Consider the following 20,230-nt stretch of genomic DNA (forward strand, 5'->3'; position numbering starts at 1 on the left):
CGACCTGGTACGGTTCAGGAGGGGGGGGAGCTCGCTCGTCCCCACCCCCTTTCCTGACCGGCTTGGCTGCGTGCTCAGATAAGGGTCTGGTATAGATTTTGGGGGGACCCCCACGCCATTTTTTTGGCGTAGGGGGTTCCCCTTAAAATCCATACCAGACCTGAGGGCCTGGTATGCTCTGCGACGGGGCTCGCAAGGTGTCAATATCGCCGCTTGACTTCCTTTTCTAGTCCCGTCGTACCTCATCAGGTTCAAAATGAATGGACTTTAATCCATGTGTGGGCAAGTCCGTTAATTTGGAAGTCCGCTGTAACTCCGTCAAAAGTCCATCGGGAAGACAGGCGGACCTAGTCTGCCGGAAAGTCCGGTTGTGTGTAGGCGAGTCCGTTCATTCAGATAGTCCATCGGAAGTCAGCCAGAAGTCCGTCAGGAAGACCATCAGACTTAGTCAGAAAGTCCGGTCGTGTGTACGTGGCATTACAAAACCCTGCCTCGAAAACGCATCAGGTACCATTTAATTTTCAAAAACTTTATTAGCCTGTCCCTGTATAATCCCATACAAAGAGGGTCTTTTCTTCTAAGTATTATTGGAGGAATTTTGGGAATCATATACATGGTTTAACTGGATCCAGAGGAGAGTGTTTGACTAACGGACACATCTGCTGACATCCCTTAAAGGGACATGTGCATTTGACCTATTGTCCATAGGCCATATAGAGAGGCAAGCTGCTAATGGTGGTGGGGCATGCAGCACATGGTGTATTAATTTCACAGAAGATTCATCAAGAATCTGAGGATAATTTAAAAAAAAAATTTCACGTGGACTTTTTTATATATATATATATTTATATATATATATATATATATATATTAAGGGGTTAGATCAATGGGGATCACCCTTCATTGGGAAAAAGGTTGTGCAGATGGCAAGTTTTCTTAAAATCTAACTTGTAGCCAGTTTTTTTTAAAAGGTTGCATGATAATGAAACAAAACAGAAAATAAATCCTTACCATCCAGGTACTAAATAAATGATTCAGTTTCCTAACTCACAGGTGAAGGGCTTCTCCCAGTCACCCACAAACGAAGATAATGCAAACCTTTTTCTTTCTCTCACAAAGCAAATTTCCCATAAGTAGCTCTCTCAAGTTTGGCTTCCTGAGTCCCAGGCCAAGAGCATTCTCTTGCTCCAGTCCTGCTTTATTTATATCACCTGCTGGTAGTCACTAGTGGACTGCAAAATCTGGGCTGGAACCAAGACTGCCAAGGTGGCCCAGAAAACCTAGCCCGGATTCCACCTTAGTTTTCTGCATATGAGTGCACGCAAGGTGATACATAGTGTCCACCCATCACCTCGCCTTTCATAATGTCACCACTGTATTGTCAAAAGAATTGAGACGCCTGCCTTTACACACACATGAGCTTTAATGGGATCCCAGTCTTAGTCCATAGGGTTCAATATTGCATTGACCTACCCTTTGTAGCTATAACAGCTTCAACTCTTCTGGGAAGGCTGTCCACAAGGTTTAGGAGTGTGTCTATGGGCATGTTTGGCTATTCTTCCAGAAGCGCATTTGTTAGGTCAGGCATTGATGTTGGATGAGAAGGCCTTTTGTGAGGTCAGGCATCTAATTCATCCCAAAGGTGTTCTGTCGGGTTGAGATCAGGACTCTGTGCAGGTCAGTCATGTTCCTCCACCCCAAACTTGCTCATCCATATCTTTATGGACCTTGCTTTATGCACTAGTCCAAATCATTTGGTGGAGGGGAGATTATAGTGTGGGGTTGTTTTTCAGGGGTTGGACATGATCCCTTAGTTCCAGTCAAGGGAACTCTTAAGGCATCAGCACACCAAGACATTTTGGACTATTTCATGCTCCCAACTTTGTAGGAACAGTTTTGGGATGGCCCCTTCCTGTTCCAACATGACTGTGCACCAGTGCACAAAGCAAGGTCCATAAAGACATAAATGAGCATGTTTGGAGTAGAGGAATTTGACTGGCATGCACAGAGTCCTGACTTTAACCTGATAGAACAACTTTGGGATGAATTCGAGCGGAGACTGCGAGCCAGGCCTTCTCGTCCACATCAATGCCAGACCTCACAAATGCACTTCTGGAAGAATAGTCAAACATTCCCATAGACATACTCCTAAACCTTGTGGACAGCCTTCTCAGAAGAAGTTAAGCTGTTAAAGCTGCAAAGGGTGGACAAACTCAATTCCAAGAAAAGATGTAGCTGTCAACTCCAGAATCCCATGTAAATCTTTATTTGCTACATAAAGGTCAAGATTAAAAACAGCTGACGTGTTTCAGCATACAGCCTTTTTCTGTTCAGAGCATATTCACAAATTTATACTAGATACCTCATGAGGAAGAGCAGTGTCAATAAAACAATTATTCAATAAAAATCAAAACCTAGCAGATGACAGAAAAAAAGCGACACGGGGTCCTTTTCCTATCGGATGTGGGCTTACAATACTATGAAAACATAGAGCATATCAAAAAGACACCATGCATAACAATAGGCTTGTGCAAGCTACTATCTAGATTGATGTTATGCCCTACAACAACAAAAAAAAAAAAAGAAAGCATTCCATTAATAAAAGCAATAGCGGTGGAGCAGCAGATTTAAAACATCCAGTACAATCAATACTTTATATTATTTGTTTTATTTTTTTTTAAATAAATTCAAATCCCACCTTGAATTCATACCTGCAGGGGTTCAAATACCGAGAGTAAATATCCACCAGACCTCTCTCTCAAGTAGTCTATGGTGAAGATAACCTCCCCGGGGAAGTTTATGAACCCTTTCCACACCACTAAATACAAAAGATTCCATATTTCTAGCGTGCACATGTTTAAAGTGTGTTGATACATTTGAGAGATTCCTATCATTAGAATAAGATGCACCATAATAGTGTTTACTCATCCTGACCCTAAAGCCGCGTACACACTGTCGGATTTTCCAACAGGAAATGTTCGATGTGAGCTTGTTGTCGGAAATTTTGACCATGTGTACGCTCCATCGAACATTTACTGTTGGAATTTCTGCACACAAATGTTTGAGAGCAGGTTCTCAAATTTTCCGACAACAAAACTTGTTGTCGGAAAGTCCGATCCTGTGTACACAAGTCCGTCACACAAAAGTTCACGCATGCTCTGAATCAAGCAGAAGGAGCCACACTGGCTATTGAACTTCTTTTTTCTCATCTCGTTGTACGTGTTGTATGTTACCGCATTTGGAATTTTTGGCCAACATTTGTGTGACCGTGTGTATGCAAGACAAGTTTGAGCCAACATCCTTCGGAAAAAAATCTGCGTTTTTATTGTCGGAAAATCCGATCGTGTGTATGGGGCATAAGAGATCTGGAGGTGCATCCTACATATTGGAGTGTGCATGCTGTGCATTCCAAAAAATACACAACATTCTTTGTGCCACAATTAATGAAATCTCGAATTGTGTATTCTCTGCCAGTGGATCAAGAAACAATGGTCTTGTTATTTCTACTGTGCTAATCACAATAACGGCAGGTTCGCAGGCCACAGCGGAGAGAGCCATGAGTGGTTAACCATATATGTCTAAAACCACCAGATTAAAAAAGGCTAGGAGACAAAATATTGCCAAGTGTCCTACCACATCTGCTTGAGAACCTGCATCCCTTAGAAAGCACAGGAACAAGACCCTTGTCCGCAGAGAGTACAGGCAGATATTTTGATATAATGCCTTTAATTTAGTTAAATTCCTTTGAAAAGGTGGTAACAAAAGTGACAGGATTAGCTTTGTTAGATTCAGACAAATGCTTGTTGCTTGTCTTGGTGAGGAGTGTGCATCTATCTCTATTCTTGGTGAGGCGTGTGCATCTATCTTGTTTTGGACCGAACCAGAACCGTTCGGTACTTTTGTTTCTGTCCCCCAAATTAACCTTCAATGTAAAAGTGTGCACACTTGAAGCAAATTACTGACACATACACGAGTTCAGTAGATTGATAGTTCTGCTTTTATTACTTCCTGGACCCCGGCTAATATACCGTGAGCCGGATATTTTGTTATCAAATCAAATATCAAATAAGACAAGCGTATGCAGACCACAAGATATACATATTCATTATTGTGACAAAGTATAAGCTTTTAGCTGGGTTATATCTATATAAGGGAATAGCAGACTATCATAGCTAAATAGGTTCACTTGTTTCCAGTTCTTGAAAACAGGCGCAATCTTCTTTTAACTTGTTCTTAACTCTTGCAATTCTGTTCCACAAAAAGGGGGGGGGGGGTAAGCTGGCAGACATCTAATTGAATATGGTTAAGGCTGATAGCTGAGAGAGAAAGATAAGCACTTATATCTATATGGTTATATTTGAAATAGGCATTTCACCATAATACTCATAATCACATCCATTGCAATCTCTATTCTTGGCTTTTGTGACATCCCTATTGATGTGCCAATCCTGGTAACCTCTACCTTTAAGCCTTGAGGTGATGTTATTACATTCCTGCAAGAAGCTAACGGTGCTAGAACAATTCCATTGTGCTCTAATAAATTCCACTACAGGAATAGAACATATGGTGTGGGAGGGTTGCCAAGAGCAACAAATTACCAGCACATACTTTGCGGAATGCGGAATGTATGGGTGTAAACAGTACCTGTTGTGTGATCCCCCACAAGAGTGACATATAAATAGTTAATCATGCTACAATTACTCTCATGGCTAAACTCCAAACCAAGCTGATTGGTATTGACATAAGACATGAGGGCAGACAGATCCATAATGGCCCCACCCCATACAAATATGAGGTCATCAATAAACCTGCCACAATATCTAATGGCACCCGCCCATGGATTGGAATGGGAGAATAGGAACTTCTCCTCCCACCAACCCATGTACAAGTTCACCAAGGATAGTGAAAATTTGGCACCCATAGAGGCTCCGCTACATTGTAGGTAAAAGATCTAATCAAAAATAAAATAATTGTGTTGTAACAAAAACTGACATGACCAAAAACTCTTTCAACTCTGCACTATATGTGCTATAACAATGTAAATGGAATCTCAAGGCATCCAGCATCAAATTGTGAGGAATGCATGAATATAAAGATCGAATGTCCAAAGTGACCCACAGATATGACCCCTGCCACTTAATATCCTTGGTATGAGACAGCACCGTGGATGTGTCCTTATTGTACCCTAGCAGTCGTTTTACCATAGGCTGCAGGTATTGGTCAGCCCATTCCCCAAGTTTTTCAAGCAGGGAGCCAATACCTGCAATTATCGGTCATCCCTTAACTGGAGTGTCACCTTTGTGCACCTTAACGCAATATTGAACCCTACAGACTAAGACTGGGATACCAGTGAAGTTCATGTGCATGTAATGGCAGGTGTCTCAATACTTTTGACAATATGATATATAAAAATGTATATATATTGTTTCACCACTTTTATTGGTTTATCACTTTTATGGGTTTATCATTAGAGAACTTTTGGTAATTCACATATACGGTGTTGATTTTTGGTTCATCGCTGAGTCACTTTGGTTTAATAATTTAATTATTACTTGTGTAGAAGTGGGCAGTACACTTGTAGATTCTGGCTGTAGCACGGTTCACATGTTTTTGAATATATATATATATATATATATATATATATATATATATATATATATATATATATATATATAAAAATTTGTTTTTTTCATTGTTTTAAAAGTATACAGGGGTATTATAATTTGTTTTGGAACTGGTGCACAAGCAAAAAGTACAATCATTTAGGTGCTGACAAAATTTCCAGCAGCGGGTATTTTTTTTGCACTTCACACAGTTATAAAAATTACTTTTAATGATGATATGTCAGATATAAATTAACATTCCTTGTTAGGATTTACCTACATACACAATATTAAAAGTATGGGGAGCATGAATCATAAAACTAAAGCTCAGTGCCTACATCCCCTAATAGAGGCAATATACCAAGAAACCTAGAAAGTAGGACTGTAGTGGTACCAAATGAAATCATTATGTATTGCGATATTTGTAAAGAAAAACACACATATTTATTGTATAAAAGCATAACATTTTATTGCAAAATCATTTTAAACATGGTAAAAAAAATGTTGGCCTTAGCATGTTTGTAAATCTAACTACAATCACAATGTTTTAACACATCCCAGCCTAAGCCCATTATTTCTGGTTTCTGAATTTGTTCTCAAATATGAGTTCATGTATTCATGTCAATGAAGTCCTTGATTGTCACAGAGGAATTAAGAGAGGGGTCATGATTCTTTACAAGTTTCTTGGATCAAGGTCCATTTTATCAGGAAATGTGGAGGTGTTTCTGTAAATTGTTAAAATGAATGATTAGGAATTCAGCAAATTTGTACAGGCTACATAGTGCCATAGCATCATATTCATCAACAATATAATTACTTACATATATAAATCTGTGCATGGAATTATTTACAATCTTAAATTAAAACAATATTTGCACTGCTGTGCAGCATCCTCTGGGAAGGGTTAAGGAGAGATGCAGGGTAATTTATATATAAGTATACAGATAGAGAGATACATAATGACTTCATGTGGTACCACTAAAGTCCCACTTTTTAGGTTGTTTGCTGTGTTAGGTTTTACAAAAAAAACCCTTTAAAAAAAGTTTAAAGACTAAGGCACTACCAAAAATGGGGTGAGTGTGTGTTTTGGTCAGAACAAAGATTTGAAGGAGAGGGCTACATGAATAACTGGAAGAAAAAATGATAAAGTGATTCTAAACCTTACATTTTTTTTAAACATGTTAATAATAAACAGGGTTATACTCACCTGCTCTGTGCAATGGTTTTGCACAGAGCAGCACTGATCCTCTTCTTCTGGGGTTCCCCGCTGGCGCTCCTGATTCCTCCTCCTTGGCAAGTGCCCACCATAGGAATCCCTATGGGGACACATGTGTGGGCTTTATCCCAAACTCCTCTACCTGTGTCTTTGGACACAGACAACAGGGCTCGGCTCCACCTTGGTTCCCACTGCTATCAATATGCTCTATGTGGGGGAAGAGATTGGAGAGAGCTGCTGCTCTAGATCATAGCACTGGACCGAGAATAGGCTCAGGTAAGTATAAGGGGGCTGGGGGATCCTGATCCCAAAAGGTTTTCTACCTTAATGCAGAGAATGCTTTAAAGTAATAAACCTTAAGGCCTCATTTTGTTGTTGGGGGCAGTAAAAATACGTGGTTGAGCCTTGTTTTTCCCATTGGCCAACGGCCAACTGCCCCCTATAAGCAGCCTGTCAGTAGCCTCTGGAGCGCAATCCAATAGCGTATCAGACTTAAAAACCAAGGGATATTTAGACACATGTCTAAATCTACCCTAATGCCGCGTACACACGAGCAGACTTTTAGACCGGACTGGTCCGATGGTCTATCTGACGGACTTTCGGCGGACTTCCGACTGACTTTCTGAACAAACGGACTTGCCTACACACGATCACACCAAAGTCCGACGGATTCGTATGTGATGACATATGACCGGACTAAAAAGTCAGCTGCAGATCCAATGAAGCCCACACATGGTCGAATTGTCCGCCGGACTCGGTCCGTCGGACCATTCCGGTTGAAAAGTCCATTCGTGTGTATGCGGCATTAGGCTTTAGAACCACTTTAAAGACAGAATTGTTTTATAGCATGGCTAACTGCTAATTTCAAAAAACAAGTAGATAAACACCTGAAGGACCACTAGGGATTGGCAAACGATTTGGCCCGACCATAAGTTTGGGCCGAACTTTGATTGTTCAGACGTTTGGCAAAGAACGAACAATATGCGGCGTTCGATGCAAATTTAAAAGCCGCGGAACCCCGTTAAAGTCTATGGGACACTACTATGAAAAGCCAAAAGTGCTAATTTTAAAGGCTTATATGCAAGTTATTGTCATAAATAGTGTTTGGGGACCCGGGTCCTGCCCCAGGGGACATGTATCAATGCAAAAAAAGTTTTAAAAATGGACGTTTTTTTGGGAGCAGTGATTTTAATAATGCTTGAAACAATAAAAATTAAATATTCCTTTAAATCTCGTGCCTGGGGGGTGTCTATAGTAAGCCTGTAAAGTTTTCCTGTCTATAGAACAGTACCACAGCAAAATTACATTTCTAAAGAAAAAAAGTAAATTAAAACTGATCGCAGCTGTAATGAATTGTTGGGTCTCAGAAATATAGATAAAACTCTTTGAAAAAAATGGCGTGGGTTCCCCCAGTTCATTACCAGGCCTTTTGGGTCTGGTATGAATATTAAGGTGAGACCCCGAACCAAACGTTTAAAAAAAAAATTGTGTAGGGGGTCCCCCCAAAATCCATACCAGACCCTTCAGATCTGGTGTGGATTTTAAAGGGAACCCTGCGCCAAAATTAAAAAAAAAAGGCATAGGGGTCCCCTCAAAATCCGTACCAGACACTTATCCGAGCAAGCAACCTGGCCGGCCACAGGAAAAGAGGGGGGGAGAGAGAGTGCCCCCCTCCTGAACCGTACTAGGCCACATGCCCTCAACATGGGGCGGATACTTTGGGGCTCCCAAAGCACCTTGTCCCCACGTTGATGGGGACAAGTGCCTCATCCCCACAACCTTGCCCCGTGGTTGTGGGGGTCTGCAGGTGGGGGCTTATTGGAATCTGGAAGCCACCTTTAACAAGGGGACCCCGATTCTCAGTCTCCCCCTATGTGAATTGGAAACGGGTACATTGTACCCCTACCATTTCACAAAAAAAATAAAAAATAGTAAAAAAAGACAGGAGACACTTTGGGACAAGTCCTTTATTAAAAAATAAAAAATAAAAATGTCCCACAATGTAGATCCATCCCATGCATCCCGAAAAGCCAAAAAAAGAAAAAAAAAGGCCGCAACAGCTCTACCTCCATGGGAGACTCCCGCTGAGTGATGCTTCTTCTCGATGACAGCTGTTATATAGACTGAGGGCGGGGCCACTCTGTGATATAAATGAGTGACCCTGCCTTTCTCTGACATCACATGGCATCAGAGGGGGCGGGGTCACCCGTTTACATCACCAGGTGGCCCCGCCCTCAGCTATATAACAGCTGTCACCCAGAAGAAGCGTCACTCTGCGGGAGCCTCCCATAGAGGCAGAGCTGTTGCGGCTTTTTTTACTTCAACATGGGGACAAGGTGCTTTGGGGACCCCAAAGCATCCTCCCCATGTTGAGGGCATGTGGCCTGGTATGGTTCAGGAGGGGGGCGCTCTCTCGTTCCCACTCTTTTCCTATGGCCTGCCAGGTTGCGTGCTTGGATAAGGGTCTGGTATGAATTTTGGGGGGACCCCTATGCCCTTTTTTGGTTCGGGGTTTCCCTTAATATTCATGCCAGACCAAAAGGGCCTGGTAATGGACTGGGGGGAACAAATTCCATTTTTTTCAATGAGTTTTATCCATATTGCCGAGATCCGACAACTCATTACAGCCGCAATCAGTTTTGAATGACTTTTTTTTCCTTTAGAAATGTCCTTTTGCTGTGGTACTGTTCTAATCACGGGAAAACTGCGCCACTTTACAGGTATATTATAGACACCCCCCAGGCAAGATATTTAAGCACTTCAATACCGGGCATTTTCGCCCCTTCCTGCCCAGGACAATTTTGAGCTTTCAGTGCTGTTGCACTTTAAATGACAATTGCGCAGTCATACAACACTGTACCCAAACTAAATTTTTATCATTTTCTTCCCACAAATAGAGCTTTCTTTTGGTGGTATTTGATCACCTCTGTGGTTTTTATTTTTTGCTAAACAAACTAAAAAAGACCAACATTTTTGAAAAAAAAAAAAGTTTTTCTTCGTTTCTGTTATAAAATTTTGTTTTCTCCTTCACTGACGGGTACTGATGAGCCAGCACTGATAGGCACTGATGAGACAGCACTGATGGGCACTGATGAGTTGGCACTGATAAGGTGGCACTGATGGGCACTGATTAGGAGGCACTGATATGTAGAATTGATGGGCACTGATAGGCGGCACTGATATGCAGCACTGATGGGCACCAATAGTTGGCACTGATATACAGCACTGATGGTCACTGACAGGCGGCACTGATGGTCACTGACAGGCGGCATTAATGGGCACTGACAGGCGGCACTGATGGGCACTGACAGGTGGCATTGATGGACACTAATATATGGCACTGATGGGCAACACTGATTGGGCAGATACTAACAGGTGTTAATGCTGGGCACTGAGATGGACACTGATTGGCACTATGGTGGCCACTGATTTGCACTGTGGTGGGCACTGATTGGCACTTTATTGGGCACTGGCAGGGGGTTATGATGGGGTACTGACTGGGCACTGATTGGCAGCTTATGGGTACATTTGATGGGGGCTGTGCTGATAATCAGTGTGCTGATTATCAGCACAGACCCCCCTCTGACAGGGAGAGCCACTGCTCGGCTCTCCCTGTCAGCACGAACCGAGGAATGCCGTTTACCATTTAGCTGTGATTGGGCAATTTAGGTATGATTGGTCATAGCTGATCATGTTGTAAGAAGCCTCTGCTAGAGGCTTCTTATCATGATCGGAGATGCGGCGTGTCAGACTGACACGCCGCGACCACCACGCTGCATGCCCCCGCAGGCGTGCGCCGGCATATTATCCTGCTGGACATCATATGACCCCCAGTCAGGATATCAGAACCACTTCCCGGCCGTCATTCTGTTATAGGCGGAAAATAATATACCAAAAGCTCCTGAGGAAGCGTTACTGAACGTGTAACATGTAGAGCAAGTCGAGCTATTTTTTTACACTGTCTCCCCTGAAACCTGTTACGATTGAGCAAGTTAAATGATTGAATACCTTGTTTTAACGTATATTTACTATGTAGATAGTGTATTGAATTTGCTCCTAGGTATTATTTGTGAATATATGTAAGTTTATGTACATGTTTTTTAATCTCATTTTTTGTAATAAATATTTAAACACCTTTTAACTTTCTGTGTTATGCCTAAAAAGTCCATCATTCCAAACTATTCTCTAATGATTTTCAATATTGGGACGTGGCATTATTTTCTATGAACCGTATCCACAGTGCCACTCTGGGATGATACAAATCCTCTTAGAATATGTTAGGTATTAGTATGTATATAGTCACCACTACAACCCTTTTTTTTTTACTGGATTCTTTTCTGTTTTTTTTTTTTTTTTTTTTTTTTTTTACTTTCAATGTTTTATTTCGATTGTAACATGACATACAATAAGGATAAAGGCAAAATATTATACATCACTTTAGCAATGAACAAAGAATGGTTGCCTGTATGCGTCACATAGATCATAACAATAACATTCTTGTGGAGGTGAATAAAATCCTTTGGTCAGCATGCTATTATTGCAAGTAAACTCGTTTTGTTTGATGTGCTTGGATCATGTTGTTGGTTTGCTCGGTAGGATAAAGTGTTACGGGTCTGACCTGGTAGGATGATATCTAACAATTAAACTTCCTATAATTGCTTCTCCTTTGATCTAGGGAGCACTTATTCTGTAAGTTTCAGATGCTCATTGCGCGTAACTCAATAGCAACTATTAATTCGTAAGATGATAGGAGAAAAATAGATATAAAAGAAGAATAGGTATAGAGGGGAAGAGGAGAAAGAAGAAAGAGAAGAGGATAGATTGTTCCTGTCTTGCCATTCCCACTGATCCTATTCTGTCATGAAGTTGCTAGAGTCGATTACCTAAGTTCCGATATATGCAGCCCATGGTTCGCAGATCAATTCAGATTTAGTCACTGTATCTTTTAGTATGCTTACCATTTTTTTCCTGGGCCATTATCCAAGATATTTTCCTTTTTGCTGCAGAAAAGGATACGCTATGTTGTTTCCAAGCCTTAGCTATGGTTAGTTTGGTGCCTAAGAGGATGAAGAAAATTAGGGATTGGGTTGCTTTGGACACTTTTGGAATCTCCTCATTGAGGAGCGCTATGGCTGGGTTCTTGGGGACTTGTTTACCTGTGACTTTGCGTAACATATAGAATATTCTGTTCCAGAATCCCCTAATTTTCGGACACTCCCACCATATGTGTATCATAGAGCCATAGTTATTGCAGTTTCTAAAGCATAATGGTGAGGTAGAAGGAAAGATTTTCGTCAATTGTGCTGGGACAAGATACCACCTGGTGATTAATTTAATGTTTGCCTCAATCAGGGCGGTATTACAAATTTGTTTGTATGACCAAAATACATTTCTATTCCACTTATCCTCACTCCAGCTGATCAGAGTCTCTTTTTCCCAGTTCAGCAAATATGGGAGTTCGGAGTTGTCTGAGGCTAGTGACAGGTAGACTACTGAGATGCCCCCCCACTGCTTAGTGGCCTGGCCGCACCATTGCTCGAATGTTGTTGTGATAGGTGGTCTGGGTTTGGTGATCCATAAATGAGATAGAAAGTGGGATATCTGCAAGTATCTAAAGCGTTCTGATTCTGGCATTTCCAGTTTGCTTTTGCAGTAGCTTAGTGAGATTGGCCCTTGAGGAGTCATGAAATGTCCGATGCGATACAATCCTTTATCCAACCACCAACGAAAGGCTTTAATGTCCATTCCCGGTGGGAATTTTGGATTGTGAAAAATGTGTGCAAGTGGTGTCATCTCTGATGAGATGGAGGGGTGGTTTTTTAGGCTATCCCAAAGGAGGACTGAATGAGAAACAGTTGGGGACATAATTGAGGGGCGATCTTTAGGTGGGCACCAGAGTAGGAAGTCGATTGTGTGCGTAGGTACCGCTTGTCTCTCCATATGCACCCAATCAGGCTTTTCTGTGCGTGTGTAAATTATAGATATTTGTGAGAGTCTGGCTGCCTGATAGTACCAAAGTAGGTTGGGAGCTCCCATTCCTCCTTGTTTCCTGGGTCTTTAAAGAACCTTCTTGGAAAAGCGATAACCAGCTGCTCCCCAAATGAATTTTATCAGTTTGCTCTGGAATTTTTTCAGGAGATCTTTTCTGATTGAGATTGGCAGAGAACGAAAAAGGTAAAGCAACTTGGGTAGCGTTGTCATTTTTGTTGCATTTAGTCTCCCCAACCAAGAGCTGTCATGAGCTGTCCAGTTTTTTTTACATACATGGGGGGAAAGTTAGCTTCATAAAGTAATTCCACCCAAGATGTGAGTTCCACCCCCAAGTATCTGATGGTGGAGCTGCTCCATTTAAATTGAAAGGCATTTTTTAAATTGTCTGCTACTACTGTGGGTATATTCACATTCAAGATTTGGGATTTTGAAAGATTGACTGTCAGGCCAAATGCCCTGGAGAATTGATCCAGTAGTTTGCATATGTTAGGGAGAGAGGTGGTTGGCGTTGTTACGAATAGTAAGAGGTCATCCGCAAACAGTGCGCATTTGTGCATCTGCTGACCACAGGTCACCCCCTTAATGTCCTCGGTGGCGCAATTGGCTATAGCTAGGGATTCAATGGCTATTGCGAATATAAGGGGTGATAGGGGGCAACCTTGTCTGGTTCCTCTGGCTATTTTAATAGTGTCAGAGTAATAACCCTGCATTCTTATTTGCGCTACTGGATTGGAATATAAAGCCGAGATTAGGCCTAAAAAATTCTGCCCGAATCCCCAGCGTTGTAAGATGTTGAATATGCATGACCTTGAGACAGAGTCGAACGCCTTTTGGAGATCGAGTGAGAGAAGCAAACCCTCCTGGTGTGTTCCCCTGGGCCAGCCCGACTGTAGAATGGAAATAATATCTATAGCTCTGCGAATTTGATCTGGTCCTTGACGGCCTGGGATGAATATCACTTGATCCTTGTGGACGTATAGACCTATAAATGAGGCCATACGATCCGCAAGGATCTTTGTTAGAATTATCAGGTCATTGTTTATTAAAGATATGGGCCTGTAATTTCCCACCTCTCCCTGGTCTTTGTGGGGTTTAGGAATTACCGATATGTAGGCTGAACTTAGTTGGCTATCTAGGGGTTCATCAGTTGTTTTGGTGTTAAAGGAGTGTGTGAGGTGCGGCAATAATGTCTGTGCGAATGTTTTATAATATGGGATAGAAAATCCATCAGGGCCAGGAGCAGATCCTCTCTTTAGCTGTTTGATGACATCTAGTACTTCCTCTTCTGTAAATGGGGACTCTAAGATATCGCGGTGTCTAGTTTCTAACCTCGGGATTGGTATTGAATCCAATGATGTCATTGAAGGTTCATTGTTTTTATTATCTGTGCTGTCTAACTTTTCATAGAATCTATGGAAGGTTTCCATGATTCGTTGTGGGTTGGTCGTGTGGTGATTGCCCGAGATGCGTATTTTGGGAAAGTGTCATTGTGTTGGTTGGGGATTCAGTTTGGCCACTAACATGGAGCCGATCGTGTCTCTCTGGTGGTAGAATTTAGCTCCACTCCATCGGATGTGTTTTTCAGCTTTAGACGTGAGAGCGAGATTGAGGGACAGCCGCGTTGCATCTAGCTTGGCTATGGAAACTTGTTTAGGGTCCCGCTTGTGAAGTTTTTGTAGGCGTTCGAATTCTAATTTCAATCTGGTTATGTCAATCGTGTGTTTCTTTTTGGCCTGGGAAGACATTTGGATCAGTTTGCATCGGATGGTGGCCTTGTTGGCTGCCCAAAGGGTTTCGGCCGAAACCTCTGATGACGTACTTAACTGAAAGTATTCTTTAATAGCTTTTTCAATTTCTGCAGCCCTGGCCGGGTCGCTAAGTAGGGATTCATTTAGTCGCTGCCGAAGATTAGGTCGGTGTGAGCTACGTTTAATTGTAAGTAAAACCATGGAATGATCTGACCATACTGTGTCTCTAATGGTCGATTTGACCATGTTCGGGGCGTGAGCAGTAGAAATAAAGATGTGGTCAATCCTACCATATGTTTGATGTGGATGGGAATAGTGTGTGTAATCCCGTGTATTAGGATTGAGTTCCCTCCATGCATCTGTTAGACTGTGCTGATCAATTAGTTTGGCAATTTTAAGGCTTCTTTTGGGAGGGAGAACGATCTGAGAACCCAGGGGTCTAGTTTTATCTAGCCCCTGGTCAAGGGTTATGTTTGAATCCCCTCCATAGATGACTGTCCCGCCCACCATAGGGGTTAGTTGTTGGAGCATATCGTGGAAGAACTTTGTTTGGCCCTGATTGGATGCATAGTAGGAGACAAACGTGTATAAATGATCATCTATAGTGCCTTTTAGGAGAATAAATCTGCCGTCAGGGTCCTTATGTTCTAGTTGCGGTGTGAATTTACAGTTCTTGGATATGATGATTGCCACTCCTTTGGTTTTATCCTCAGCGTTGGCCAAGAAGAAAACCAGAAAACCTGAGTGGATGAAGGAAGGATTGTACCGCCTCCGAAAGTGGGTCTCCTGTAGTAGTATATCTATTTGCTGTGAGTGCATGTATTGTAGGATTTTACATAATTTAATAGGGGAGTTCATCCCCTGTGGGTTGTGTGAAGCAACCCGCAGGGGAGGAGAGGGAGCAGTGCGGTCAGCCATCGAGCGTGGGTGAGAGGCCCCCTGCTGCCAACCCATCACCTACCTCAGAGATTGTCGTATAGTCCATATGGTATCCATTCCAGCAAGATTTGTTTTCACTGGTCTGATCAGTGGGTGCATGTGGATCTCGAAGTCTGGCAAAACGGGAAGAAAGAAAAAGATTAAGAGAAGAAAGGAATTGAACAGGAGACAGAAGAAGAGAGAGAGAGCCTTCCAGAGACTCTGATGGACAGAAGAAGTAAATTACCTTGCTGTCCATAAAATAGACAGTGAAATCAGCCTCCCCTTGAGGGGCTGAAATCCCATCAAATGGCCTCGAGAAAGTCAAGATCATTGGATAGGTGGAGCGCAACCTCGTGTCACCTAGGTCAAGGCACACCAAAGTTAATAACTGTAAAAAACTGTAATGTAAACATAACCGACTATGGCCCATATGAGGCTTAAGATTTATACCCAGATTCATAAGTGAGAAGGTTGGTGCGGCCTCTTGTGGTTTTTCCCCTATGAATTTGGGTCTTGGTTTGGGGAATCCAGAAAAAATCAAGGTAGGGTTATAAGAATTATTACGTTCCAAAAAGCATCTATGAATTCCTTAAGCAAATGTAAATAAAAGAGTCACAGAAAACATTCAGGAACTGTTCGGAATTGATAAATTTGTGGAGCTTAGAAAAAAAAGGAACAAAAAGAGAGTGTAAGAAGCATAGCATAAGGCACATTATGCTGTGCAGCTTCAAAAAAAGACTGGTCAAACCAGGGGTAAAAAAATGGAGGATGTGTGTATATAGTGTCCTCTTGTAGATTCAGGGAAGTGTTCCTTCCTTTGAGCGCTTAAAGTTGGACTTGTTCCATATCGGTGAGATGGGGCTGGATGGTGTCTGTCGCTTCGTAGCTCCCGAGTGGGGATTTGGTAGGGTCTGAGGTAGGTCCAAGTTGATCAGTTTCAGTCCTAGGAGAAATTTTTCGCCTTCCTGGAGATTGGAGAAGGAGTAGGTTTTGGATTTGAAAGTGAACCGGAGGGCAAACGGGAATGCCCACCAGTATTTGATTTCTTTTTGGAAAAGGATTGTCAATAACGGTTTCAGCGTCCGTCTTCTTTGAATTGTTGATGGAGATATGTCTGCGAAGATTTGGATCGGATGGTTTAGGCAGAGTATAGTCGCTTGCTTGCGGGATCTTTTCATGATCTCTTCTTTAACAGAATAAATATGAGGCTTCACCACTATGTCTTTTGGTGCTCCGTCTTTCCTCGGGGGTCCCAGTGTTCCTTGGGCTCTGTCTAATTCCATTTTATGTGCGGGAATGTCTGGGATGAGGCCCTTAATGAGATCATGAACCACTGCTGTTATGTCGGTTACTGATTCCGAAGTTGTATCGTCTCAAACGGTTTTCGAGATCGTCTATTTTAGACAGAGCTTCATCTAGTTGGTCCTGCAGGACTTGTATATGTGCAGGATTTTGATTGTTTTTTGCCACTGTGTCTTCCAGCTTGTGTTCCATAGTTTCCATCCTATCCCCTAATCTTTGAAAGTCCTCTTTTATATCTCCTGTAATTTTTCCTGTAATTTTTGCTGCTACTGTGGAAACTCCCTTGTCCAGAAGTGAAGACAGCTTATTAAAAAGGTCTGCTGTATTTATGAGGGAGTCTGAGGCGCCCTGCGTGTGGTGGCTTGGAGAAGTCGGGTAGGCCTCATCAGGTCTCATGGGGGAGAATAGGAAGTCTTCCATAGTGTGTCCTATAAGGGATTCCATGGAAGCAGGGGAGGGTGCCGCCTCTTGTCTGATACTCACTGCGTGTTCCGTGGGTATCTGTTGGGAGGCTTGAGCTGCGATTATGGAGGAATCCTCCTCCATTTCAGTGCAGAGCTGTGCTGTGAGGTGCATCGCGGCCACCATCTTGGAAACGAGCGGCTCTGTTGGCGGGCTAAAGCTTGGCCTCAGGTCCCGTTTGACTGAGCCCCTGGGCATATAGGTGGTCCCGGGCTATTCCCCCAGCTGGTTCCATGGTCTGTTTGTGTTCCGCTGGCCTAGTCAAATGCTACGTGTGCCATCGGACCTAGGTGAAACAGAGCTCCAGGCTCAGGCGGCCATCTTGGAGTCCTCCGCGCATGTGCCTTTTCTGTTTTTTTTTATGGTAAGCGAGGTGTGTCTTCACAAATCTCACCACCTCGTGCTCAAGTAATTTAAAGTTTGCATTTGTGTACAGTCTGCATTTTCCTTCAGGACCCTATAATACAAATGGCTAAGGTGAGAAGAGTAGACCAACTCAATGTAAACATTACAGGTACATTGTTTCACATGACAACATGCATTGTCAACGGGATGTCACTGTATATTATAATTACTGATCCTACCTGTAATTGTACTTCGAAATTGAACATTTTGGATTTTTATTTTTTATTCAATTCTTGCAGTACATGGACTTTTTTGATTACCTTTAATTTTATTGTTTATTGTAAATTTTACATGTTATTTGTCTGTAACAAGTGTTTGGCTTTTAAATAGCTTGCACAGTTCATTTTAATCAACAAAAGTAGAGAAGACATGGTTGTGATTTTAAATAAACTGCTGTACATGATATGCTTGTGTTAAGCACCTACAGTATATAATAGGAAAAGTAATCAGATAGGTCGTATGCCTTTATAAATCACACTACGCTACTTCAAAAAGATACGATATCTTATGATTACCTCACCAGGAACTGGTAAAATGGTGAACAGGAAATTGAAACTGTTACTATACAGGAAATAATCATGCTCTGTCAAATTCTGCAGAAGAAAACATATGTTCCAACTTACTGTCACCATCTTACCTATCTGATCTCATATATAAAGAGAGCAAAATTACAAGAGCCATTTTTGTAATATCAGCTGAGGGCTTAGGATGCTCTACCACAGTTAGGAGAAAAAACCTTTCAACCTCATAAAAGTGTTTAATGCAGACTATCAGATGGAACAGATGTCCAATAATAATTTCAAAGAAAAGAACATTCACAACTGAAAAAGTAAAAAAAAGTACTTTGAAACAATCACTTAAAAGAATCTATCTGAGTCATGTTTGTAATAAAGCTTAGCATTTAGAAGATTTAAGATTTTAATCCCCTTAATGCTCTGCACACTTCAATGTTAACATTAATAAACATTTGACATACAGCATATGACTTTAAGTACTATTAATTGATTGAAAAGGAAATTGAGTTTTTAGAAATTAATGCATTTTTCATTTATATTCAATTCTGTTTTCTGTATAGATTATTTATTATTGGAGGGTATATACATGTATTTATTACACCAGTATTAGTGTTGTTTTATCTTAATGCGGCTTTTATTCATTTAGATTTTAAAACTGATTGAAACATTGCTGTAATTTGTATCTTTGTAATTTTAATTATGTTGCACAGTAAATCTTCAAACAACTGTTTACTCATATTGAAACTGATATGTATATCACCCATACACATAAGTGAATTTTGTTCTAAGTATGACATCATGTAACCTTCCAAATGTAATAGTTACTACTATGTAGCATAGATAATGTTGATCAATTCAAGGAAGGACGGAATGTCTAGCACAAAAAAAGCAAGAAAAAGGTTGACAGGGGGTAGAGACACTATAGCTGGTTGCTAGTTAAACAATGTTTTTTTGTTTTTTTTGTTCACTAGAGTTAAAGTGGGACTGCAGCAAAAGCATTGTTTTTAAATAGAAAGGAGAAGGATATGTTTTATTCATGGTTTATGTCCCAGTGTGGATTAATTCACTCATATTTATAAGGATTGAAGAATGAGGGGAAATCTCCTCAACTGGGGCAACAACAAGGGGAAAACTTGACAAAGCTTCATTTCCAGACAGACTCCATGGCAGACTATGTGTGGGTTAACCCTGCCTCCTCTCCAGTGCTATAGGACCCCATACCCATAAGAGTAAGCTCACCTGCTCAGGACTGCGTTCCTTTTTTGTCCTCCTCCATGGACCATACATCTCGTTTTGCTCCTGTGTGACGTCCAGTCAAAAACATTTCCTGGTACCAATTGTGCAGTGCATCCCAGGGCCCAGCCATGGGCGAGCGAGTGGTTTCATTGGGCTTGTGATACCCCTGTGGTGGAAGGGAGGTAGCCCACGTATACCAGGATGGACAGTGGAGTTAATTATCGGCTGGCAAGGTCTGAAGATTATGTTACACATTTATGGCAGACTGTTTGTGTTTATATTTAAACCCTTTTTTCCTCCCTTTTGTGCGTTATGGCGTCTGGGGCGCTTCTGCGTTCCAGATCACCGATTCTCTTCCTGGTTCCTGGCTGTCGTGTCTGTCCGCTCATGCGCGGAGCCTCAGTCACATCGAAGCTTGGTTCCATGCTCGGAGGGGCCCATGGCCGCACAGGCGCTGTTCGGCCGGTATCTTCAGCACAGGCGCGCTATGGAGGCCAGCGGTGAAGTCATTCCGGCGGGGAAATTTAAACAGCTGTCAGCTTCTGCCAGGTGTGACACCTGTATGCAGCTAGTGGCAGCTTCCCCAGGCTCAGCACCACTTCAGGCAAGTTGAAGCCTTTTCCCTAGGACTTGCAGGATATTTAAAAGTCTTAAAGAGGAAGTTTAAAAAAAAAAAAAAAAAAACTTTCTTCACTTGCCTCTTATTACTCAGGTATTATCAAGTGGTGCATGAGTGCTTTTGGCCCGGATCATCGATTCGTCATGGACAGGTCACCGCCTTCGTGTGGCCAGCCCTCTCGCACAAGGTATGTGCAGTTGAGGGAAAGGGGA

The sequence above is a fragment of the Aquarana catesbeiana genome, linkage group LG05 (assembly GCF_042186555.1).
Source record: "Aquarana catesbeiana isolate 2022-GZ linkage group LG05, ASM4218655v1, whole genome shotgun sequence".
Taxonomy (NCBI): Eukaryota; Metazoa; Chordata; class Amphibia; order Anura; family Ranidae; genus Aquarana; species Aquarana catesbeiana.